Source organism: Rutidosis leptorrhynchoides, chromosome 2 (genome assembly GCF_046630445.1).
Source record: "Rutidosis leptorrhynchoides isolate AG116_Rl617_1_P2 chromosome 2, CSIRO_AGI_Rlap_v1, whole genome shotgun sequence".
Lineage (NCBI taxonomy): Eukaryota > Viridiplantae > Streptophyta > Magnoliopsida > Asterales > Asteraceae > Rutidosis > Rutidosis leptorrhynchoides.
In genome coordinates this window covers 81,462,459-81,488,923 of record NC_092334.1, presented here as the reverse complement: position 1 = coordinate 81,488,923, position 26,465 = coordinate 81,462,459, and positions in this window count along the sequence as shown.

The window sequence follows — 26,465 nt, the reverse complement described above, 5'->3', positions numbered from 1 at the left end:
AAATAAAGGTTATGGTTTGTTTTAAAAATGAATGCAGTCTTTGAAAAACGTCTCATATAGAGGTCAAAACCTCGCAACGAAATCAATTAATATGGAACGTTTTTAATCAATAAGAACGGGACATTTCAGCATGATCTATGGAAATGTAACATCCTCAATCGGGCCTAGCTGTAAGATTACTATTTTTTGCCCTTAAATTAGTATTGTGCTACTATATGCTTTTATTTTTATTCAACATTTATTATTATTTGATAATGTGGTTAGGACCAGTTTGTGACAAGGGTCAAAGAACAGGTTTGTTTATTTAATTTGGACTTCGTTTGGATTGCCAAATGATGTACGAAAGATATCAGATAACTGATAAATACCCGTGCGTTGCACAGTGTGGGATTTTAACCCTCTTTAGGTGACTAGTGTGCCCATTTCTTGCACTTTCCAGATTTTTCCCAAAAACACACCCTTTCTTCATCTCTTCACCTACCTCAAACCCTAATTCTTAATCCTTATTCTAGAGCTCAAATCGTTCATATCTTTGCGTTCCTTGTGATTTACTGATTCTATCAAGGTAAGATTTGTAGCATTTCATGCTCTAATCTTTGAGAAAATTGGGTTTTTGTGTTAGTTTTTATAAAGTGTGTATTTTGGGTCAAAGTGGATAGATTTGATGTTGTTTGAGTCCAAATCTTGTGGGTTTATGCTTCTTAATGTATAGTGTCTTCGATTTGGTCAGTTTTGAGGTCATAATCGAGCTCTAGAGCAAGAATTGGTCAATTTTGGGTGAAACCCGTCACTTTGTCTTCAGCTTCTGCAGATGAACACAGTCGGCCGAGTGTCTCGAGACACTCGACCGACTGACTCGACCATCGACCGAGTGTGTATGACCCACGACCGAGTGTGTCTGCGAGAGACCATCGACCGAGTGACTAGACCATCGGCCGAGTGAGTGTAGACAGTCGGCCGACTATCTCTAACAGTCGATCGAGTGTCTTGGGCAGTGAATATTTTACCAAGTGTTGATTTCTAGCCGTTATGCTGCCCGTTTGTATTTTTGATGGTTAGGATGTAAATTTTGAAAGTGCACAAGTGTTAAGCAAAAAAATTTTAGCGGACACTTTTTCTGACAAAAATTTCTGTATTGTGTTATTTGGGGTTAACGGACAGAAACTAACTTGTGTATATGTTTTTCTCAGGAGAAAAGGAGAAAGAGAAGGTTCAGTGATTAGATAGCTGAATACCTTCTCGTTTGCTGGTAATTGGTGAGTGGGACTAACTGGAGAATATAGTATATAGTAGCATGTTATATTATGATTGCCATGCTTGTTAGATATACTTGCTACTACGATTAGTTAGTATGTTGTAATGACTGCGTGTTAGTTGATGCTTGTCTGCTGGAGCCCAGTGCGTCCCTATTGTGTGGTAGCCTAGGTAGGAGAGATCAACCTGCGGGTTGGGTTCCTCTGTGGTAGCCTAGACAGCCGTGGTGTATATATATGTGAATGACGCGTCCGTCGCGTGTGGATTATGTATATACATACGATGGTGGAGAAACTTTTGGTAAGCCCCAGTCCGATCAGCTGGAGGTTAATGGTTTGGCCGAGCCGCCAGAGTCTCTGTAGACGGCACTTGGGTGATGTTTGTGTGTTAGACTATGTGACATGATTAGTATAACAGTTATGTATGCTATGGCCTGTAGTTAGTCGTACTCACTTAGCTTCGTGCTAATTCCCCTCCATCTCCTCCCTGCAGGTTATTAGCTTTTGTAAATGTCGCTTTTTGGGGAGAAGACGGGCATGACGATGTTATGTTTGACAGGGTTAACTCTGATGTGGTCTTTTGGAATATGAACCGTGTACTTTTGATAACAGAATGTATTTACGTCTTTTCATGTTAATGTGTAATTTGTTTTAATGACACGTGACATCGGTTTGTACAATTGTTGATATAGTATTTAATTAATGTTAATGCTTCCGCAACGTATTTAAAAAAAAAAATTTAGCGGTGTCACAAGTTGGTATCAGAGCTGAGTTTGGCAGCATGTGCATTGTGATCTACATGTCATGTTCTCAAACTTAGAAGAGTCATGTCAAACATAACATGCTGGGGATGGGTTAAGTGAGTATTATGACAGGATATGTGTTAGTTGTTAGTACTAACAGAATTTATACTAAGCTTTGGTGTGAGTGTTGTGGTAGTGCAGCAATGACAGATAACGAAGCTAACGCTACTGGCCCTGTTGCCCCTGGAACTGGTACCTTTCGAGCCCCTGATGAAGATGGGCATGTGTCATCGGAAGAGGAAACCTCACAAGAAGTTATTAACCTTCAAAGCCGATTATTAGAAGCTCAGGAGAAAATCAAAGAATTAGAACAAGAACGGGCGCAATGGAACCCTAATACCACTGCGTTGAACACAACCTTTCCTCCTAACTTTTATACTCAAGCTGGTGGCAGTTCTCAATCACAGTTTCCTCAAACCACCTATCAAAACCTCGCAATGCCATTTCCGTTTAACCAGACTTTTCCTAATCAAATGATGTACTGATGTTATGCGAGGTGTATACGAAATATACTATATTTTTACTACGAAATACGATACAAATACGATACAATTTTACACAAGTTATTTATTTATTTATAGAATGGATATACGTAAACCTTGCTACAACATTTATAGGCAGTGTACCTAATCGTAGAGTAGTGTAGTTTTTAGTAAGTCCGGTTCGTTCCACAGGGAGCTGGCTAAGTTTAACGCTATATTTTAAAAACTATATTTGTATAAAATATATATAATTATATATAGTAATATTATTATAAAAGGGGGTTTTTACCGTTTAATGACCGGTTTGTCGATTTTATATTTTAAGCGTAAAGATAAATGACGATAATATAAATGACAGAATTTAAATTGCGATAAAGTAAATTGCAGTAATTAAAATGACAGTAAATAAAGGTACGATGAAATATGAAATAAAAGTATTATGCTTATTTAAACTTCCGTAATCATGATGTTCGACGTGTTGATTTTAATTTATTACCCGGGTTAATTGTCCTTTGTCCTGGATTATTTGATACCTATTTGGTTTTTGTCCAAAATAGTCCATCGGTCATAACTATAAAATGCTCGTCAAATTAACCTTATTCCCGAAGTCAAATATTTCAACTAATTAGGGATTCGAACTGTAACAAGGTTTTAATACTTTGTTAATAATTACACCAGGTTATCGACTACGTGTAATTCAAGGTTTTAATACTTTGTTAACAATTACACCAATTATCCTTGTATGTAATCCACCCCTGTTTTAATGAGATATGAATATTAATTTACCCACTTGATCAGAATGAATAATCAATTACCCAACCCGAATAATTAATTAAATGATCGTAAAAGATGTCGTATAAACGTCACTAAATAGGACATACATAATCATTTTAATAATTATTAGATTAACTAATTTGAAGATAGGTTCGACAGGTTCCAATGAGTTATCGCTCAATTAGACAATACCCCTTATCTATTAATAGTCATAGTCCAATGTCCACAAGTGTCGGTCTTTTGTCCAAACCTTAATTATGGTACAAAATCTAATAACCCCGTCTTAATATTTAGTCTAACATCACGATTACTTTGGCTTAAATAACCCAGGTGGACGCTAAGAATGGTCGACCTAAAATTAGAGGAATGTTTGGGTCCTCTTCTATGTCAATGACAATAAATTCGACTAGAAAGGTTAAATTACCTACTTGAACGGGTAGGTTGTCAGCATTTCCAACTGGGTGCCTAATGGTTTGATCAAAGAGTCGAACACTCATTTCTGTTGGACTTAACTCACCTACTCCTAATCTCTTATATAATGAAAGAGGCATAACACTTATACTTGCACCTAAATCTGCTAGTGCATCATACATGACACAATCACTAAGTAGACAAGGAACAATAAATTTACCTGGATCACCCAACCTAGGTGGAAGTTTTGGTGGAACTGTCTTCAAAGGGTTTATCTTTACGGTTTTTGTTTCTTGCACTTTCTTATTCTTCTTCTTCTTTCCAGAGGTATCACAAACTTTGTTACCTATTACTTTCTCATACTCAACTCCTTTTCTTGGAAACGAGATGGTTGGTCTGTATGGTGCCACCACTGGCTTTACATACTCGGGTGGTGGTAGTGTTGTAACTTCTTCATCATTACTTACATCTAGAACCTTCCCATCTTCTGGTGCTGATTTTTCAGAATTCGTTGAAACCATAATAACATTCTCATTTCGAGGATTTACTTCAGTATTACTCAGTAGCTTTCCTTGTTCCCTCTCACTCATCATGCTAGCAAGAGTACTTACGTGTTTTTCTAGATTCAAAATGGAAGCTTGTTGAGTTCTTAATGACTGATCAAACCTCTCATTTGTTTGGGTTTGAGATGTAATAAATTGTGTTTGAGATTTCATTAGCTTTGACATCATTTCTTCCAGATTTGGCTTTTTCTCTTCGGTTTGTTGTGGTGGTTTATACAAGCTAGGTCTTTGTTGATTGAAAGTGTTGTTTTGAGTTGGTTGGTTATTCGTCCTTGTTGATTGTACGAGTTATTGTTGGGTCCATTTGGATTGTAAAGAATGTTTTGATTTCGATTGAAGTTTGGCCTTGGCGGTTGATAATTATTTTGATAATTATTTCCTGGCCTTTGGTTCATGTAGGAAACATTCTCTCGTTGTTCCATCGTTTGCTCAATGTGACAATCTTTCGTTAAATGTGATCCACCGCATTGCTCACAACTGATTCGTATTGCGTGAATATCTTTATTCATCTTTTCCATTCGTCTCTCGAAAGCATCTATTTTTGCGGAAACGGAATCAAAGTCATGGCTAGAATTGGCTCTAGCCGCTTTAGATGAACGAAAGATATCTTTTTCTTGGTGCCACTCATGTGAGTGGGAGGCAGTGTTATCAATAATTTTGTAAGCTTCAGTTGCGGTTTTCTTCATAATGGAACCACCAGCTGCTATGTCGATGTCTTTTCGTGTAGCAATGTCGATACCTTGGTAGAATATTTGTACTATTTTATAAGTGTCTAAACCATGTTGCGGACATCCTCTTAACAATTTTCCGAATCTTATCCACGCCTCATATAATGTTTCATTTAGCTTTTGGGCGAACGTAACAATTTCTCCTTGAAATCTCACGGCTTTAGATGCCGGAAAAAATTGTTTAAGAAAATTTTCAACTAAGACATCCCACGTATCAATCGCCCCTTCAGGTAATGATTCTAACCAATCTTTGGCTTCTCCCTTTAAAGTCCAGGGAAATAACATGAGATAGATCTGTTCATCCTCCACTTCTCGGATTTTAAATAGAGTACGGATCCTATTAAAGGTTCGAAGATGTTAATTTGGATCTTCTTTTGGCGTACCACTATATTGGCATTGATTAGTTACCATGTGTAGGATTTGTCCCTTGATTTCATAATCTGGCGCATTGATGTATGGTTTAATAATGGCGTGACCTTGGCCCGTGCGTGTGGCTCTCATTCGGTCTTCCATACTTAGAGGTTCCGTTACTTCCATAATTGAATTTGTTGAATATGAATCACTATAGGATTCTGATTTAATGGTTTCTTCCTTGACAATCTCTGGTTGAATGATTTGTGATTCCGGAGGAAATATTAGTGGTTCAGGATCTCTGAATTGTCCTTGAATATCCTCCGGTTTCTCAATTGTGAGGTCGGGTTCAAAAAATGGATTATCGAAAATTTGAATTGGAGTACTTGGTCGACTGGATGACAATTCTAAAGAAAAATCAACGGCGACAATGTTGGCTAGATATCTTGATCGAGTTACAGGTGGTGAACATATGAAAGGTGGTGAACGTTTTGCTCGGTGCATTCACTGAATATCCTATTAGTTATAAAGATAAAAATTATAATAGTTATCAAATTAATAGACTTTTCTGATTTTGCCCACGTTTCGAATAGCCAATAGATGCAGCAGGTAGCCAGGTCCCTTTAAATCGGAAGCCCACAACTCGCCACTAACAAATTCAACTATTACTACGAATCAGAAAATTTTGGATGTCTTATCAATTTAACTGCTTAAAATAATTTTTTGTCGAAATTTTGAAATAAAAATCTATGTCCTAAAAACTAGAGCGTAGAAATGAAAAAGAAAAAGCGCGTCGAAAAACGTCGAAAAAAAAGGTCGAAAAACAAATGTCAAAAAAATAATAATAAGAAAGTAGCGCGTCGAAACTTAAAAGGTACTAAATACTAAAAATTAAAAATTACGTCTAAAGGTATTAAAGCTTAAAAGGAATTCTATATTCAAAACGGCAATAACTTAAAAGTCACTAAAATCTATAAAATATTAAAGCGATAAGTGACGTCGTAAAATTCTAAAGCACCTAAATCTTAATCTAAAGAAAAAGCACTTAAGGGATTTTACGACAAAGCCTAAAAATTTAGAAATAAAAATAACTACGGCAAATACTACATTTAAAACTAAGTACGAACGATAAATATACAAATTATAAATTAAACGATTAAAAAGATACGAAATATAAAAATAAAACTAAAGTTATAAAAATACAATTTTTTATAAAAATATTATTTTTATATTATTATTTTATAAAAGTATTAATTTTATATAATTAATAAAACTAGATAAACTTAAATTACAAACTAAATTAATACTAAATAATAACCATTTATAATGTCATTTTGCAAGTTGTTACCATGTGATTTTTCTTGTATCAACCAAGCATACCAACACAATAATCATACAAACATGCAAAATAAGAAAGTCCACAATCAAGCCATGGTGGTGAATACTTGTTTAGCCAAAACAAGTGTTACCAAAAGGGTTAAAAAACAAAGTAGGAGATTTACAAATCTCCCACTAGCTCTTGCATCCTTATGCTCCATCTTGTAATCTTCATACATCTTCTTGAATCTTCACTTCTTTTTACAAAAAAAATATATATAACCTAATACATTTTTTCTAGAAAAAGAAATTACAACCTAATCTATTTTACATACCAAAATAAAATAAATTACATCACCAAAATTACAAGATTATTACAAACCAAATGAATGAATATTACAACCATCAAAACATAACCAAATCATGCACAAATCCAACCACAAGGTCAAGGCTTGATTGTGAACCATAATAACAACAAAACTTGGCAAAACTTGAAGCTCCAAACCCATTTTGGAACCCCTAGAATTCGGCCAAAATTACCACCATCCAAAACCACAAAATTTTTACATTATAGTTTCATGCATGTTACTAGATTGTAAAGAAAATGTGTTTTCAAACCAAATACAAGAAGCATATTTCTCTGACCTTGGCTCTGATACCATTGTTGGGATTCAATATATTAACAAGTTTCATATCCATATATGTAGATGTCAAAATCGATTTTAACATAGAGCGGAAGCAACTTTTAAAACAAATCAATACTAAGTTTAACCATTTTAAACTTGAATCCCAAAATATATCAAGTCTAGATAATAAGCTTACAAAGTAAAAGAGCTAGTTATAGACTTATACCTACTCCAAGTTAGGAGGTAAAATGAAGATGAAGATGATGAAGAATGAGCAAGCTTCTTACTTGAAACCTCAAGCTTGTATACCCACAAACCTTTGTATATCAACACCCTTCTTCTTGGTTAGGATTTAAGACACTAATATGCTATCAAACTTGGCTTGAAGAACCCCTTTTTCTCCTCAATATTTTCGGCCAAAATAGGGTGGAAGAGAGGTTTTGGTTTTTCAAATTTGCAAAATAGGGTAGAAGAGTGTATTTACAAGTAATAACAAAGCATGGGGTGGCTTGTCTTGGGATGACAAAACCGCCACCCCCAAGCTCCCTCCCTTTTTATTTTGTTTTTCTTTTATCCATATATTTGCATGTCCATTTAGTTGCTTGTTGAAATATTACTTACACTCTTTTAATATATGTACATTACTTTAATATATAAGCCATTTATAATATGTAAATGTACATATATTACTTGCACTTGTATATAAATTATAAACCACTTATAACATATATATATATATATATATATATATATATATATACATATATGTTACTAGCACATATATTTAATTTTATAACCTTTTATAAAATTATTACACACAAATAAGCTTAATCACATAATGAATTAAACTTATACTTATAATTATCCAAATAATTATTTCAAGCATATTATCCTTAGAAACCAATTTCTAAAGTCTAAGTGTCAAGTATTTATTTTAAAGATCCACTCTTGAAAATAAATACATAAAAGTGTTGACGGCTTGTTATTGGGTATGACCCGACTTGGATCATAACATATTGGCCACATTAATTAATTATGTCTCCCGGGCATATGAAATACCTTCAAACCTTGCTACAACACTTATAGGCAGTGTACCTAATCGTAGAGTAGTGTAGTTTTTAGTAAGTCCGGTTCATTCCACAGGGAGCTGGCTAAGTTTAACGCTATATTTTAAAAACTATATTTGTATAAAATATATATAATTATATATAGTAATATTATTATAAAAGGGGGTTTTTACCGTTTAATGACCGGTTTGTCGATTTTATATTTTAAGCGTAAAGATAAATGACGATAATATAAATGATAGAATTTAAATTGCGATAAAGTAAATTGCAGTAATTAAAATGACAGTAAATAAAGGTACGATGAAATATGAAATAAAAGTATTATGCTTATTTAAACTTCCGTAATCATGATGTTCGACGTGTTGATTTTAATTTATTACCCGGGTTAATTGTCCTTTGTCCTAGATTATTTGATACCTATTTGGTTTTTGTCCAAAATAGTCCATCGGTCATAATTATAAAATGCTCGTCAAATTAACCTTATTCCCGAAGTCAAATATTTCAACTAATTAAGGATACGAACTGTAATAAGGTTTTAATACTTTATTAATAATTACACCAGGTTATCGACTACGTGTAATTCAAGGTTTTAATACTTTGTTAACAATTACACCAATTATCCTTATATGTAATCCACCCCTGTTTTAATGAGATATGAATATTAATTTACCCACTTGATCAGAATGAATAATCAATTACCCAACCCGAATAATTAAGTAAATGATCGTAAAAGATGTCGTATAAACGTCACTAAATAGGACATACATAATCATTTTAATAATTATTAGATTAACTAATTTGAAGATAGGTTTGACAGGTTCCAATGAGTTATCGCTCAATTAGACAATACCCCTTATCTATTAATAGTCATAGTCCAATGTCCACAAGTGTCGGTCTTTTGTCCAAACCTTAATTATGGTACAAAATCTAATAACCCCGTCTTAATATTTAGTCTAACATCACGATTACTTTGGCTCAAATAACCCCGGTGGACGCTAAGAATGGTCGACCTAAAATTAGAGGAATGTTTGGGTCCTCTTCTATGTCAATGACAATAAATTCGACTAGAAAGGTTAAATTACCTACTTGAATGGGTAGGTTGTCAGCAATTCCAACTAGGTGCCTAATGGTTTGATCAAAGAGTCGAACACTCATTTCTGTTGGACTTAACTCACTTACTCCTAATCTCTTATATAATGAAAGAGGCATAACACTTATACTTGCACCTAAATCTGCTAGTGCATCATACATGACACAATCACTAAGTAGACAAGGAATAATAAATTTACCTGGATCACCCAACCTAGGTGGAAGTTTTGGTGGAACTGTCTTCACCGGGTTTATCTTTACGGTTTTTGTTTCTTGCACTTTCTTATTCTTCTTCTTCTTTCCAGAGGTATCACAAACTTTGTTACCTATTACTTTCTCATACTCAACTCCTTTTCTTGGAAACAGGATGGTTGGTTTGTATGGTACCACCACTGGCTTTACATACTCAGGTGGTGGTAGTGTTGTAACTTCTTCATCGTTACTTACATCTAAAACCTTCCCATCTTCTGGTGCTTATTTTTCAGAATTCGTTGAAACCATATTAACATTCTCATTCCGAGGATTTACTTCAGTATTACTCTGTAGCTTTCCTTGTTCCCTCTCACTCATCATGCTAGCAAGAGTACGTACGTGTTTTTCTAGATTCAAAATGGAAGCTTGTTGATTTCTTAATGACTGATCAAACCTCTGATTTGTTTGGGTTTGAGATGTAATAAATTGTGTTTGAGATTCCATTAGCTTTGCCATCATTTCTTCCAGATATGGCTTTTTGTCTTCGGTTTGTTGTGGTGGTTTATACAAGCTAGGTCTTGGTTGATTGAAAGTGTTGTTTTTAGTTGGTTGGTTATTCGTCGTTGTTGATTGTACGAGTTATTGTTAGGTCCATTTGGATTGTAAAGAATGTTTTGATTTCGATTGAAGTTTGGCCTTGGCGGTTGATAATTATTTTGATAATTATTTCCTGGCCTTTGGTTCATGTAGGAAACATTCTCTCGTTGTTCCATCGTTTGCTCAATGTGACAATCTTTCATTAAATGTAATCCACCGCATTGCTCACAACTGATTCGTATTGCGTGAATATCTTTATTCATATTTTCCATTCGTCTCTCGAAAGCATCTATTTTTGCGGAAACAGAATCAAAGTCATGGCTAGAATTGGCTCTAGCCGCTTTAGATGAACGAAAGATATCTTTTTCATGGTGCCACTCATGTGAGTGGGAGGCAGTGTTATCAATAATTTTGTAAGCTTCAGTTGCAGTTTTCTTCATAATGGAACCACCAGCTGCTATGTCGATGTCTTTTCGTGTAGCAATGTCGATACCTTGGTAGAATATTTGTACTATTTGATAAGTGTCTAAACCATTTTGCGGACATCCTCTCAACAATTTTCCGAATCTTATCCACGCCTCATATAATGTTTCATTTAGCTTTTGCGCGAACGTAACAATTTCTCCTTGAAGTCTCACGGCTTTAGATGCCGGAAAGAATTGTTTAAAAAAAATTTCAACTAAGACATCCCATGTATCAATCGCCCATTCAGGTAATGATTCTAACCAATCTTTGGCTTCTCCCTTTAAAGTCCAGGGAAATAACATGAGATAGATCTGTTCATCCTCCACTTCTCGGATTTTAAATAGAGTACAGATCCTATTAAAGGTTCGAAGATGTTCATTTGGATCTTCTTTTGGCATACCACTATATTGGCATTGATTAGTTACCATGTGTAGGATTTGTCCCTTGATTTCATAATATGGCGCATTGATGTATGGCTTAATAATGGCGTGACCTTGGCCCGTGCGTGTGGCTCTCATTCGGTCTTCCATACTTAGAGGTTCCGTTACTTCCATAATTGAATTTGTTGAATATGAATCACTATAGGATTCTGATTTAATGGTTTCTTCCTTGACAATCTCTGGTTGAATGATTTGTGATTCCGAAGGAAATATTAGTGGTTCAGGATCTCTGAATTGTCCTTGAATATCCTCCGGTTTCTCAATTGTGAGGTCGGGTTCAAAAAATGGATTATCGAAAATTTGAATTGGAGTACTTGGTCGATTGGATGACAATTCTAAAGAAAAATCAACGGCGACAATGTTGGCTAGATGTCTTGATCGAGTTACAGGTGGTGAAAATATGAAAGGTGGTGAACATTTTGCTCGGTGCATTCACTGAATATCCTATTAATTATAAAGATAAAAATTATAATAGTTATCAAATTAATAGACTTTTCTGATTTTGCCCACGTTTCGAATAGCCAATAGATGCAGCAGGTAGCAAGGACCCTTTAAATCGGAAGCCCACAACTCGCCACTAACAAATCCAACTATTACTACGAATCAGAAAATTTTGGATGTCTTATCAATTTAACCGCTTAAAATAATTTTTTGTCGAAATTTTGAAATAAAAATCTATGTCCTAAAAACTAGAGCGTAGAAATGAAAAAGAAAAAGCGCGTCGAAAAACGTCAAAAAAGGTCGAAAAACAAATGTCGAAAAAATAATAATAAGAAAGTAGCGCGTCGAAACTTAAAAGGTACTAAATACTAAAAATTAAAACTTACGTCTAAAGGTATTAAAGCTTAAAAGGAATTCTAAATTCAAAACGGCAATAACTTAAAAGTCACTAAAATCTATAAAATATTAAAGCGATAAGTGACGTCGTAAAATTCTAAAGCACCTAAATCTTAATCTAAAGAAAAAGCACTTAAGGGATTTTACGACAAAGCCTAAAAATCTAGAAATAAAAATAACTACGGCAAATACTAAATTTAAAACTAAGTACGAACGATAAATATACAAATTATAAATTAAACGATTAAAAAGATATGAAATATAAAAATAAAACTAAAGTTATAAAAATACAATTTTTTATAAAAATATTATTTTTATATTATTATTTTATAAAAGTATTAATTTTTATATAATTAATAAAACTAGCTAAACTTTAAATTACAAACTAAATAATAAAACTAAAATTAATATTAAAAACTGATTAATTAATTAAACCCTAATTAGGGTTAATTAATAATAATAATTAATAATACTCCGTAACCCTAATTGTACCAGGTACCAGACGTGTCAGACCAGGTCATGCGGTCGCATGATTTCTCTTTGTTAATTCCATGCGGTCGCATGGTCTGTGGATCCAGTTCAGATATTGGGCTGCTACAGTGTAGGCCAGATTACTTTTATAATTTTTTTTTCTGTTTTTTAATTTTATAGAAAATATTAAATAAATTAAATAAAACCTATATTAAAAATTACTTATTAGTTTTTTTGTAACTTTTAATAAATATAGACTTTTTAATTTAACTAAACTTACAAATATAAATATGTATTTTTGTATTTTTTTATATATTTAAAACGTATTTTTACAAAAAGAACTTAAAACTTAATAAAAATCTTTTTTTATAGCGTTTCGCTTTTGGCGTTTAGTGTTGCTCCCTGGCAGCGGCGGCAAAAACTTGATGTTATGCGAGATGTATATGAAATATGCTATATTTTTACTACGAAATACGATACAAATACGATACAATTTTACACAAGTTATTTATTTATTTATAGAATGGATATACGTAAACCTTGCTACAACACTTATAGGCAGTGTACCTAATCGTAGAGTAGTGTAGTTTTTAGTAAGTACGGTTCGTTCCACACGGAGCTGGCTAAGTTTAAAGCTATATTTTAAAAACTATATTTGTATAAAATATATATAATTATATATAGTAATATTATTATAAAAGGGGGTTTTTACCGTTTAATGACCGGTTTGTCGATTTTATATTTTAAGCTTAAAGATAAATGACGATAATATAAATGACAGAATTTAAATTGCGATAAAGTAAATTGCAGTAATTAAAATGACAGTAAATAAAGGTACGATGAAATATGAAATAAAAGTATTATGCTTATTTAAACTTCCGTAATCATGATGTTCGACGTGTTGATTTTAATTTATTACCCGGGTTAATTGTCCTTTGTCCTGGATTATTTGATACTTATTTGGTTTTTGTCCAAAATAGTCCATCGGTCATAATTATAAAATGCTCGTCAAATTAACCTTATTTCCAAAGTCAAATATTTCAACTAATTAGGGATTCGAACTGTAACAAGGTTTTAATACTTTGTTAATAATTACACCAGGTTATCGACTGCGTATAATTCAAGGTTTTAATACTTTGTTAACAATTACACCAATTATCCTTGTATGTAATCCACCCCTATTTTAATGAGATATGAATATTAATTTACCCACTTGATCAGAATGAATAATCAATTACCCAACCCGAATAATTAATTAAATGATCGTAAAAGATGTCGTATAAACGTCACTAAATAGGACATACATAATCATTTTAATAATTATTAGATTAACTAATTTGAAGATAGGTTCGACAGGTTCCAATGAGTTGTCGCTCAATTAGACAACACCCCTTATCTATTAATAGTCATAGTCCAATGTCCACAAGTGTCGGTCTTTTGTCCAAACCTTAATTATGGTACAAAATGTAATAACCCCGTCTTAATATTTAGTCTAACATCACGATTACTTTGGCTCAAATAAGCATAATAATAACTTAGTTACGAGACATTAATTTAAAAAGGAAGAACATAGCTTACAGTAATTATTTATCGCGTAGCGTTACACGGACAGAATTTCGACTTAAAACCCGTAAAACATTCTTAAAATAACCTTATTATTATTAACTTAAAATTAAAATTAAAATTATAAATATATATATATATATATATATATATATATATATATATATATATATATATATATATATATATTGAAGAGAGTAAGAGATTGAATTCTCTTGTAATTAAAACGTCGAGCAAACTGCCTTTTTATAATACTTGGCCTGCTACAGTAACTCATGTGATCGCATGAGATTTTAGTGCAAATCTCATGCACTCGCATGGGCTCATGCACTCGCATGGGTTTTATGCCTATTTCCCATGCGATCGCATGGCCGTCAGATCCAGCTCACATATTTTTTGTTTGCTAGTTTGTCGACGTTATTTAATTTAATATATAATATATAAATAATTTATATAATTATTTAAATATTATATTATATTCTTGTGCATAGTTGACTTGTAATTTTAGCTCCGTTGCGTCGCGCGTTGATAGTTGGCTCAGGTCCCGGTTTCGGTTTTTCGAACGTCCTTGTGTACTATTTAATATCTTGTACTTTGCTTTTTGCGACTTTTACTTTTGTAATTTTGAGATGTTTCTCATCAATATTTCGAACCACTTGGATTGTACTTTGTACTTTTTAGCTTTTTGGTCATTTGCGTCTTCAAATTGTCGTTTTCTTCTTTTGTCTTCGCACTTATTTATTTAAACGAATATTACATAAAAATAGAACAATCACAACTAAAAGCTTTACATATTGGAAGGATATTATGCCTAATTATATGTTCATTTGGAACACTATTAAATATCCCCACACTTGAACGTTGCTTGTCCTCAAGCAATACCGAACTTGAAATAAAATCACACTTCACTCGAATCACTTTTTTTATTCTCACACTTTATACATCAGTGATTTTTATACGGCGGTATAAACAATAATAGTAACGATGTGGTTTACAGTCCCATATGACTATGAAAATTTAGATTCTTTAAGGAAATTGGATCTTTATTAAGACATTTGATCTTTTAAAAATTCAATCTAGCTTTTACCCTAGATAAGTTTTCCGAAATAACCCTTCACCGGTGTTTGCAAAATATTTTTGTGGGTTGCGTGGGTTTCAGATTTGAAAATTTTAGCTCAAAACTTGCGGTTTTGTGTCACCCACTTGCTAACCTTGTATTAGCAAAGCAACACGTCCAGTATACTTGTTCCGTATATTACCTTTCGGTAAACTACCGTGCGGTTGTAAAGGAAAGCGTTGAACAAGCAACTGTTAAGGCAATGTCTAATGACATGCAGATGTTCATGGCCTAAAACGTGTCGGATGCAATTATTATCCTTTGTAGGAGCAATAGTAAAGATCACCCTATAGTTTTTCAGTCTGGCACAAGGTCCTGTCTTCGACCATGCTATGCAACCACCGTTCTTACGGTTGACACCCGATTTGGTTCAGGTGACCTAATGAATTCCAGGTGAATTCCTAGAATTTTACGTTCAATGGTAATGAACGCATTGAAAATAGATTTTCAGAAAAACAAATCGGTTTTAATTTGATCAAAATATTTTCTCGTTCAAGCTCGAGTTTAGATATCATCGAATTCCATGAGTTTGTAATTCTCAATCTTTAAGGTCAATCTCAAGGATTGAGTAATATCAGGCTTAAAGGCTGATTTTTAATCTTTTAAGGAAATTTTCCTTTCTGGGGGTCTGATTCATTAGTCTTATCAAGATAATTTGCACGGCGCCCTCCCCATTTTACGAGACAGATCCTCTCATGGTTAGGATAAGTCTGACCACTTGGCAACCCTGTCTGATGCTGAGGTCCGTGGATTTCCTGCTGATTTTAGAGATGACTTTTCTAGATTTTTCGTCAACCTACAGCTGGTCTGGACGACAACTTCTTGACCTAAATCAAGAAGCGCGTGTCTTTTTCGGAAGACTTTACTTCCTTTTAATGATGGAATTGATTCATCGTGTAGATCCATCTATTCTTTTCAAAGGTATTACAATAAATCGGGTAAAACTGATTAGTTTAGTCCAAAGCGAAAGTACCTGCAATAATCTTGTACAAATATGTGATATATGTTTTAAAGAACTTGGTAAATTCTTCCCACACTTAGCTTTTATTTATTTTTTTCTTTGCCTTTTTATTCTCCTCTATTCCATTTTAAATGAATTCTAACGTTTTGGGTTGTTTCTCCCTTTATGTTCTCTCCGAGGTAACAATAATTTCGGTATTAACACCTAGTTTATCGTTCATAAATATGTATAAACATGATTTTGAATTCATTTAGTTGAAAAATTTTCAAATTCTCACAAAATTTGCCAATTAAACTAAGTGTAAACCCGAGAGAATTTATAACCCTTCCCCACACTTGAGATCATGCAATGCCCTCATTTGCATGAAATCAGACTATAATTATAAATTCATGAGGGTGATTAGTGTATAAAAGTGATTAAAAATACTCAGTTTGTAATTACCAAGCTCGTCGAATGATAGATGGCGCGCCTCATCGTTCATTCCTTTTGTTGTAATTTCACATATGTTTTTCGTCTTATCTTCAAAATTAGTAGCTTTTGTTGAACTTTAGTCTTTGAAAGTGCGCTGTTTTACCCTGTTTTGTACATGAGATAAACTACAAACATATATATAATATATATATATATATATATATATATATATATATATATATATATATATATATATATATATATATATATATATATATATATATATATATATATATATATATATATATATATATATATATATATATATTAATTTTTTTTAATTTTTTTAATAAAACCTTTATTTATTAAAACAATTTAAATGAATAATTTTTTAAAATTTTGTTTCCTTTTACTTTAGGTAGTTTCGGTATGTTTACCTAGTCCGTCCCTCGACAAAATTTAAAATTTGTCGTTAAAGCGATTGTTTTAAAAGCAAAGACTTTTGGGTTTTTTTAATTTTTTTGGTATACTTTAGATCAATAATATTAAAAATAATGATAACAAAATTTTTCGCCCCACCCTCGGGTAAAGCAATTTCAGTTTCATGACCTAGTCTTCAACTTACGATGAATTTTAGAAATCATTTTTTAAACTTAAGGAAATAAAGTAATTTTTGTTTTTAAATTCACACAAAAATTAAATTTAAAAATGCAAATTAATTTCATACAAAACCTACAAAACAAAAATTCAGAATGGGGGGAGAAAACTAGTTCTTTAGTGTCTGCTAGTGGAAAAGACCAATCGGATTCCATTCTCGGAACTACATGAGAGCAGAACAACTAACTCTAAACAGTATTTTCTTTTTAGAACATTTGAATCTCCCCACACTTAGGTAGCTGTGGTGTCAAAATTGTGATTAACTTCATTGTCAATTTCTCTTGGACCATAATCAACTTACATATCTGTGACTTTTGCTTTTAGCCATTGGTCGGATTCCTGTGTAATATCTACAAATTCAACTAGTTTTGCCTTTTCTTTAGGCGATAGATTGGATACTAACCGGTTATATAACTTAAAGTTCTCATTGGTTCTAGCATCACGAATCCGTTTAATAAGTTTCTTCATTGAACTGTTAATAACGGAGTCATTTAATTTTGTATCAACAATGGGGTTCTTTGTTATCAAGTCATCATTAGGTGTTACTTCATTTTCCCCAAACTTAGGCGTTTTATTATTGCTAAGCACTACCGTTGGAGTTGGTAAAACAACATGGTTCTTACCAATCATTTTTGTTGGTTCAACGGTTTTGATTGGTGGAGATTTAGACTTTCGACTCATAAAGGTGATCGATTTTTCACCATCATTAAGTGTCATTCTAACCTCTCTTACATCAAATAATGCCCCGGTTGACGCTAAGAATGGTCGACCTAAAATTAGAGGAATGTTTGGGTCCTCTTCTATGTCAATGACAATAAATTCGACTAGAAAGGTTAAATTACCTACTTGAACGGGTAGGTTGTCAGCAATTCCAACTGGGTGCCTAATGGTTTGATCAAAGAGTCGGACACTCATTTCTGTTGGACTTAACTCATACTCCTAATCTCTTATATAATGAAAGAGGCATAACACTTATACTTGCACCTAAATCTGCTAGTGCATCATACATGACACAATCACTAAGTAGACAAGGAACAATAAATTCACCTGGATCACCCAACCTAGGTGGAAGTTTTGGTGGAACTGTCTTCACCGGGTTTATCTTTACGGTTTTTGTTTCTTGCACTTTCTTATTCTTCTTCTTCTTTCCAGATCCCAACCCATTAACCAACCAAATACGCGTAAAAATTTTTTTTTTGTATACTCAGTGTAGTGCGCGGTACGCACCACCCTCTGTGCGCGGCGCGCACGGAGGCCTGGACAGTTCTGATCAACTTGTTCATTTCACGCGAAAAGATCTTCGACTTCCCGACACAATTAGACCAAACGGTTTTCACAACATATTATAATAAGTAAAACTAACACGTTTTGATAATAAACAAGTTTTACGACACCGGGTCCACATCGGCCTGTTTTACGAGTTAAGTACGAAATACAATTTTCGACCCCAGTTTCTAACACAAAATAAAAGCCGAGCATGGCGATTGGGGATACGCTACCCAATCCTAATCCAAATCCAAAGCAAGTCCACTAATCCCCGCGCTCACCCGAGCCACCGTCTCCAAAGCAAATCTATAAAAAAGGTAAACAACGAGAGGGTAAGCTAACGCTTAGTGAATGCAATAACTATACATATACATATATAATATACCTACTTGCATACACTTACACAAATACCTCATACACGCTAGCAAGTTACATAGCATACCTTCGCAAGTATAACTCTAAATTCTTCAAGACCACAAGGTAGCACCACAACAACATATATATAACTCGAATAATATAAAATGTTACACTACAACACGTCACCATGGTTAACCGATTACACAAGGGAATGGTACTTCGAATTTCCCACCGGTATTCATAACAACCGTTAGTGTACAACGAAATATATCACTAATCCCTAGGCCATTCGGACAACGAAATATCCGTTCAAAGCAATCGTTAGTGTACAACGAAATATATCACTAACTCTTGGTCGGATTGGACAACGAAATATCCATTCAAAGCAATCGTTAGTGTACAACGAAATATATCACTAACTCTTGGCGGTTTGGACAACGAAATGTCCATCGTTAGTGTACAACGAAATATATCACTAACTCTTGGGCAATTTGGACAACGAAATATCCGTTCAAAGCAATCGTTAGTGTACAACGAAATATATCACTAACTCTTGGCGGTTTGGACAACGAAATGTCCATCGTTAGTGTACAACGAAATATATCACTAACTCTTGGTCAATTTGGCCAACGAAATATCCATCGTTAGTGTGCAACGAAATATATCACTAACTTTGGTGGTATAGACAACGCATACCCAGCCCCTCTCCCGCCCTACAAATAGATACATTATATACGCACATGTATAATCATTCCACTCACCTTGTCGCCTTGATGAAATGCTACCGAATAATCCGCAATTCGCCGATGAAATGTACCTATTCCATCATCACAATTACAATAACACACTTAGAGTGGATTTACAAACCAACTCAATTCGACCCTTAGTGCAAATTCGACCAATTGCACTTACAAACCCAAAACGCGCCCAAACTAACCAATAATCACTAACATAAGTGAAAATGGTCTTATTATGCCAATTGAACCCAATCTTAAGTGTTAAACACTTATCATTCTCAAAATCAACCAAAACCCCAATTTTGACTCATTTCCAAAATTAGTCTTTCAAATACACAAAATGGGTTCTAACACTTCCATAATCACTAATCCTAGTGATTAAACCCAAATATAAGTCCTAATCATGGCCAATTTGTTCACCAACCCAAAATCCACCAACAACAACCAATAACCCGATTACTAGCATCAATAAACTCACTTCATGAGTTTAAATGGGTTTCCTAACAATTTTAAGTTCAAACTCTAACTCGAGTACCAAAATCAACCAATGAAATTCGGAGTTTGAACTTACCGAAACTACCACAACGTAGCCGTGAACGAGATGAACAACTTTAAAACCCGAGCTTTGGTGAGAATCCAACTCCTTCTTCCCCAAATGAAGCTTTCTCTCTCTAAACTCTTCTCTCACTAGGGTTTGGAGATAAGAGTGATGAATGGATGTGAAATTGATCCACAATTGGATCCAAACCAGTTGATATGGCCACAGATCCGACCCCAAGTGAAATGACCAAAATGCCCATCATTAAACTCAAAAAACAGAAAAATAGAATCCTGTCGCTGGCAGTGTGCGCGGCGTGCTCACTTAGTGGTGCGCGGCGCGCACAGTGTTCTGAGCAGTTTCCTGAGCTTTTTAATTTACGCCATGCACTATACATTTATGTACGCCATTTACACTCTATGTACCATGAATATTTGGGTGTTACAATCACATTCTTTATTACCTATTACTTTCTCATACTCAACTCCTTTTCTTAGAAACGGGATGGTTGGTCTGTATGGTGCCACCACTGGCTTTACATACTCGGGTAGTGGTAGTGTTGTAACTTCTTCATCGTTACTTACATCTAAAACCTTCCCATCTTCTGGTGCTGATTTTTCAGAATTCGTTGAAACTATATTAACATTCTCATTCTGAGGATTTACTTCAGTATTACTCGGTAGCTTTCCTTGTTCCCTCTCACTCATCATGCTAGCAAGAGTACCTACGTATTTTTCTAGATTCAAAATGGAAGCTTGTTGAGTTCTTAATGACTGATCAAACCTCTCATTTGTTTGGGTTTGAGATGTAATAAATTGTGTTTGAGATTCCATTAGCTTTGCCATCATTTCTTCCAGATTTGTCTTTTTCTCTTCGGTTTATTGTGGTGGTTTATACAAGCTAGGTTTTGTTGATTGAAAGTGTTGTTTTGAGTTGGTTGGTTATTCGGACCTTGTTGATTGTACGAGTTATTGTTGGGTCCATTTGGATTGTAAAGAATGTTTTGATTTCGATTGAAGTTTGGCCTTGGCGGTTGATAATTATTTTGATAATTATTTCCTGGCCTTTGGTTCATGTAGGAAACATTCTCTCGTTGTTCCATCGTTTGCTCAATGTGATAATCTTTCGTTAAATGTGATCCACCGCATTGCTCACAACTGATTCGTATTGCGTGAATATCTTTATTCATCTTTTCCATTCGTCTCTCGAAAGCATCTATTTTTGCGGAAACGGAATCAAAGTCATGGCTAGAATTGGCTCTAGCCGCTTTAGATGAACGAAAGATATCTTTTTCTTGGTGCCACTCATGTGAGTGGGAGGCAGTGTTATCAATAATTTTGTAAGCTTCAGTTGCGGTTTTCTTCATAATGGAACCACCAGCTGCTATGTCGATGTCTTTTCGTGAAGCAATGTTGATACCTTGGTAGAATATTTGTACTATTTGATAAGTGTCTAAACCATGTTGCGGACATCCTCTCAACAATTTTCCGAATCTTGTCCACGCCTCATATAATGTTTCATTTAGCTTTTGTGCGAACGTAACAATTTCTCCTTGAAGTCTCACGGCTTTAGATGCCGGAAAGAATTGTTTAAGAAATTTTTCAGCTAAGACATCCCATGTATCAATCGCCCCTTCAGGTAACGATTCTAACCAATCTTTGGCTTCTCCCTTTAAAGTCCAGGGAAATAACATGAGATAGATCTATTCATCCTCCACTTCTCGGATTTTAAATAGAGTACAGATCCTATTAAAGGTTCGAAGATGTTCATTTGGATCTTCTTTTGGAGTACCACTATATTGGCATTGATTAGTTACCATGTGTAGGATTTGTCCCTTGATTTCATAATCTGGCGCATTGATGTATGGCTTAATAATGGCGTGACCTTGGCCCGTGCGTGTGGCTCTCATTCGGTCTTCCATACTTAGAGGTTCCGTTACTTCCATAATTGAATTTGTTGAATATGAATCACTATAGGATTCTGATTTAATGGTTTCTTCCTTGACAATCTCTGGTTGAATGATTTGTAATTCCGGAGGAAATATTAGTGGTTCAGGATCTCTGAATTGTCCTTGAATATCCTCCGGTTTCTCAATTGTGAGGTCGGGTTCAAAAAATGGATTATCGGAAATTTGAATTGGAGTACTTGGTCGACTGGATGACAATTCTAAAGAAAAATCAACGGCGACAATGTTGGCTAGATGTCTTGATCGAGTTTCAGGTGGTGAACGTATGAAAGGTGGTGAACGTTTTGCTCGGTGCATTCACTGAATATCCTATTAGTTATAAAAATAAAAATTATAATAGTTATCAAATTAATAGACTTTTCAGATTTTGCCCACGTTTCGAATAGCCAATAGATGCAGCAGGTAGCCAGGACCCTTTAAATCGAAAGCCCACAACTCGCCACTAACAAATCCAACTATTACTACGAATCAGAAAATTTTGGATGTCTTATCAATTTAACCGCTTAAAATAATTTTTCGTCGAAATTGTGAAATAAAAATCTATGTCCTAAAAACTAGAGCGTAGAAATGAAAAAAAAAACCGCGTCGAAAAACGTCGAAAAAAAAAGGTCGAAAAACAAATGTCGAAAAAATAATAATAAGAAAGTAGCGCGTCGAAACTTAAAAGGTACTAAATACTAAAAATTAAAACTTACGTCTAAAGGTATTAAAGCTTAAAAGGAATTCTATATTCAAAATGGCAATAACTTAAAAGTCACTAAAATCTATAAAATATTAAAGCGATAAGTGACGTCGTAAAATTCTAAAGCACCTAAATCTTAATCTAAAGAAAAAGCACTTAAGGGATTTTACGACAAAGCCTAAAAATCTAGAAATAAAAATAACTACGGCAAATACTAAATTTAAAACTAAGTACGAACGATAAATATACAAATTATAAATTAAACGATTAAAAAGATACGAAATATAAAAATAAAACTAAAGTTATAAAAATAGAATTTTTTATAAAAATATTATTTTTATATTATTATTTTATAAAAGTATTAATTTTTATATAATTAATAAAACTAGCTAAACTTTAAATTACAAACTAAATAATAAAACTAAAATTAATATTAAAAACTGATTAATTAATTAAACCCTAATTAGGGTTAATTAATAATAATAATTAATAATACTCCGTAACCCTAATTGTACCAGGTACCAGACGTGTCACACCAGGTCATGCGGTCGCATGATATCTCTTTGTTAATTCCATGCGGTCGCATGGTCTGTGGATCCAGTTCAGATATTGGGCTGCTACAGTGTAGGCCCGATTACTTTTGTAATTTTTTTTCTGTTTTTTAATTTTATAGAAAATATTATATAAATTAAATAAAACCTATATTAAAAATTACTTATTAGTTTTTTTGTAACTTTTAATAAATATAAACTTTTTAATTTAACTAAACTTACAAATATAAATATGTATTTTTGTATTTTTTTATATATTTAAAACGTATTATTACAAAAAGAACTTAAAACTTAATAAAAATCTTTTTTTATAGCGTTTCGCTTTTGGCGTTTAGTGTTGCTCCCCGGCAGCGGCGCCAAAAACTTGATGTTATGCGAGGTGTATACGAAATATACTATATTTTTACTATGAAATACGATACAAATACGATACAATTTTACACAAGTTATTTATTTATTTATAGAATGGATATATGTAAACCTTGCTACAACACTTATAGGAAGTGTACCTAATCGTAGAGTAGTGTAGTTTTTAGTAAGTCCGGTTCGTTCCACAGGGAGCTGGCTAAGTTTAACGCTATATTTTAAAAACTTTATTTGTATAAAATATATATAATTATATATAGTAATATTATTATAAAAGGAGGTTTTTACCGTTTAATGACCGGTTTGTCGATTTTATATTTTAAGCGTAAAGATAAATGACGATAATATAAATGACAGAATTTAAATTGCGATAAAGTAAATTGCAGTAATTAAAATGACAGTAAATAAAGGTACGATGAAATATGAAATAAAAGTATTATGCTTATTTAAACTTCCGTAATCATGATGTTCGACGTGTTGATTTTAATTTATTACCTGGGTTAATTGTCCTATGTCCTGGATTATTTGATACCTATTTGGTTTTTGTCCAAAATAGTCCATCGGTCATAATTATAAAATGCTCGTCAAATTAACCTTATTCCCGAAGTCAAATATTTCAACTAATTAGGGATTCGAACTGTAACAAGGTTTTAATACTTTGTTAATAATTACATCAGGTTATCGACTGCATGTAATTCAAGGTTTTAATACTTTGTTAACAATTACATCAATTATCCTTGTATGTAATCCACCCCTGTTTTAATGAGATATGAATATTAATTTACCCACTTGATCAGAATGAATAATCAATTACCCAACCCGAATAATTAATTAAATGATCGTAAAAGATGTCGTATAAACGTCACTAAATAGGACATACATAATCATTTTAATAATTATTAGATTAACTAATTTGAAGATAGGTTCGACAGGTTCCAATGAGTTGTCGCTCAATTAGACAATACCCCTTATCTATTAATAGTCATAGTCCAATGTCCACAAGTGTCGGTCTTTTGTCCAAACCTTAATTATGGTACAAAATCTAATAACCCCGTCTTAATATTTAGTCTAATATCATGATTACTTTGGCTCAAATAAGCATAATAATAACTTAGTTACGAGACATTAATTTAAAAAAGGAAGAACATAGCTTACAGTGATTATTTATCGCGTAGTGTTACACGGACAGAATTTCGACTTAAAACCCGTAAAACATTCTTAAAATAACCTTATTATTATTTACTTAAAATTAAAATTAAAATTATAAATATAAATATATATATATATATATATATATATATATATATATATATATATATATATATATATATATATATATATATTGAAGAGAGTAAGAGATTGAATTCTCTTTTAATTAAAACGTCGAGCAAACTGCCTTTTTATAATACTTGGCCTGCTACAGTAACTCATGCGATCGCATGAGATTTTAGTGCAAATCTCAAGCACTCGAATGGGTTTTATGCCTATTTCCCATGCGATCGCATGGCCGTCAGATCCAGCTCACATATTTTTTATTTGCTAGTTTGTCGACGTTATTTAATATAATATATAAATAATTTATATAATTATTTAAATATTATATTATATTCTTGTGCATAGTTGACTTGTAATTTTAGCTCCGTTGCGTCGCGCGTTGATAGTTGGCTCAGGTCCCGGTTTCGGTTTTTCGAACGTCCTTGCGTACTATTTAATATCTTGTAGTTTGCGTTTTGCGACTTGTACTTTTGTAATTTTGAGACATTTCTCATCAATATTTCGAACCACTTGGATTGTACTTTGTACTTTTTAGCTTTTTGGTCATTTGCATCTTCAAATTGTCGTTTTCTTCTTTTGTCTTCGCACTTATTTATTTAAACGAATATTACATAAAAATAGAACAATCACAACTAAAAGCTTTACATATTGGAAGGATATTGTGCCTAATTATATGTTCATTTGGAGCACTATCATGTACCCATTTCAAGTTCATGAGACAAGAAGGAAGTGTTCCTATAAACAGTTTATGGACTGCAAACCTCCTGAGTACAGTGGTCACACAAACCCTACAGTGACACTCAATTGGTTAAGAGAAGTGGAGAGAGCATTAGAAGCGTGTTTTTGTGAGCCTGAATCCATGGTGTTATTTGTTAGTAGGCTTCTCAAGAGTGAAGCAATGGAATGGTGGGACTCTATCACTGCATATTTACCTAAAGAACAGATCAGTCAAATTACTTGCGAACAATTTGCTGCTAAAGTTCGTGAGCAGTATTGTTCTGAGTATGAGATGGAAAGATTGAAAACCGAGTTTCTGAGTATGCAGATGACAAAAAGTATGACGATTGATGAGGCTTTCAGAGATTTCACATCTAAGCTAAGGTTCGTTCAACAGTGGATACCGACTGAAAAGGATAAGATTCAGCATTTTATGCGGGTGATTAAGCCAGAATATAGAACAGTTGCGAGATTTGCAAACACATTGGCACAGGCTCATGAGATGGCTAAAGTTACAGAAGGTGATATAATGGCAGCGAAAAGAGAAAGTTCAAAAGGTGGACCTTTTGGGGGAAAATCAGAAAGTCAAATTGGTGGTCAGTCTACTCAACAGTCAAGTAAGCCATCAGGTTTTCGTGGTAAGAAGTCAGGTGGGTTTAAATAGAAAAGTAAGTATGGTATGAGTGGATCGGGTTCTAGTCAGTCTGGTTGGTGTAATGTTTGTAAGTTGACTCATGCCGGTCCATGTTCTCCAATGACCCGAAGATGTCTGAGATGTGGAGTGCTAGGTCATGAAACAACAATTTGTTCCTTTAAGTTTGATGTGTGTTGGACT